We start from the raw sequence: 2500 nt of genomic DNA on the forward strand, positions 1-2500 counted from the left end.
TGAAAGATAAAGGCCAAGAAAATGGAATTTCAGTTCAACCTCCTCGAGGCCGGATAACAATTTCCCTTTCATTATGACTACCACTGGACTATTCTATTAATCTCCATGATATTCTGCTTGGCAGCGAAGATGTTGTATCCTATCTCGATTCCCATTCTTCGAACAGGGCAACATTTCTTTTGTTCTGGCCGTCGTCAAACTATTGTATTCATCTCACTGTTTCCTGTTTCTCCTAACTTCTAATCATTGAGGAGCTGAAATTTATATGAATTTATAATCATAACAATCGCGGAAATTGACATCATGATTCGTCACGACACTGGAGGAGCATCTTCAAGTGACTATTTCGTTTGACATCGTTCAGATTCTGGTCTAGTCTGAAGTGGATCGAACAAATTAGATTAGCCCCCAGAGGCCCCTTTTAAGCTAAATGAAATTGCTTAACATTAGACAGAACAAAATCTCTGAATAAAGTCGTCTAGCGACAGATGGAATAAATGTATAAGTATTCAGCATTTTGGAGGAGATCTTGGGAATCTGAGGGCACTTTAACATTTCTATTTTGATTCTATAGCGCTCAGAAGTTCCTCCTAAGCTGAATAAAATGGCTTGTTTTTTTGGTCAGCACAAAACATTTAAACAGGAACTAGCTCTACTTTTATAATAATTTTTCTATTTAATAATATTATCATCATTATTATTACTATTTTCATCCAACCTCGTCAGTGACCAAAAGTTATACTATAATCATACTTTATCTTCGTAACCCATTTTAACATTTCCTTTGGTTTTGTTAGATGATTTTATTTAAGCCTGGAGGTACCTTTTACCCGTTGAAAAAAAAGTGAGTTCATTCATGAGTGCTTCCTGTAGTGCCAACGGCCTATCCATACATGGACGAGACAGTGTGTGCCTTGTATATATTCTTCAGGCTGGTGATGAACGATTTTATTTAGCCGAAATGAGGCTTCGAAAGCAACGATGTATTTTGTAGACCTTGATTTGAATGTTGGCAGATTTAATTTTATCAAAGGACAGTCCCAGACTGGAGAAGTTTTGAATAAGTCGACGCACCTCTTCAACCAATTATAATCAATTAAAGCTAATGCCAGAGGAATTCATTCATTTTGTTGAAGAACGTTAAGGGTGATAGGGCGAAAGCGATTTCTCTCCGTCTTCTAAGAAGTAAATTTCCTTTCCTATTCTTTTCACGGTACAGTATGTCACTCAAGATCTGAATAGATTTTTCTCTTAATCTTTTTCCTCATTTATTTTCTAAAGGTTTTTCAACAAAGAGAATGCCCTTCAGTTGAATAAGATTATTTGACGTCAGCTATCGTAATTTGTAGGTGACTGAGCTGAAAGGGCCAATTGTGATAGATTTATCCATTTCAGTCTCAAATCACTTATCAGACAAATTAATCAACTGGCGACTTGCGCGGTGGCAGGTCTTTGCTACCGACTATGCTACCAAGACTATAAAATTCTTCAACCTCGGGGTTAATCTAACTACCGCAGGATATGAGTCGACTGCTAACTGCCGTCCAAATCTCGATTTTACGAAGAACCAATCCCACTTGTAGCTAGTGGTTAAGCTGGTACGTATCCTTGATAAACTTTCGTCATTGTAAAACCTGAATAGACAACTGTCGGAATTATTTGATTGACATCGTCGTCATTGGCGACTCTATTCTATTCATATATATATATATGAATTTATATATATATATATATATATACATATATATATATATATATATATATATACATATACATATATATATATATATATATATATATATATATATTTTTTTATATATATATATACATATATATATATATATATATATATATACAGAAGCTATAAAATCCTTGGTTTCAAGGATTCTATAGCTTCTGTGGTGTAGTGGTCTAAGGCTCTGCGAAAATTATCTTACGGGTGGCTGAGAGCAGTGGGTTCGAATCCTGCATACAACTTTCATGAAAATTATATATATATATATATATATATATATACATATATGAACATATATATATATATATATATATATATATATACATACATACATATATATACATATATATATGTATATATATATGTATTTGCATATATATACATATGAGAGAAATACGCTAATGGCAGCGACATCAAACCGATAATTTTTATGATATCCGTGTATATATATATATTATATATATATATATATATATATATATATATATACATATATACATATATATGTATTTGTTTGTTTACATATATATATATATAATATATATATATAGATATACGTATATACATGAACATACATATATATATATATATATATACATATATATATATATATACATATATATATGTATATGTGTATATATGTGATATATATATATATAAATATATCTATACATATTGTATATATGTATATATATATATCTATGTAAATATATATATATATATATATATAAATAAATTTATATATATATATATATATATATATCT

The sequence above is a fragment of the Oratosquilla oratoria genome, chromosome 28 (genome assembly GCF_046742065.1).
Source record: "Oratosquilla oratoria isolate Oo_2021 chromosome 28, ASM4674206v1, whole genome shotgun sequence".
Lineage (NCBI taxonomy): Eukaryota > Metazoa > Arthropoda > Malacostraca > Stomatopoda > Squillidae > Oratosquilla > Oratosquilla oratoria.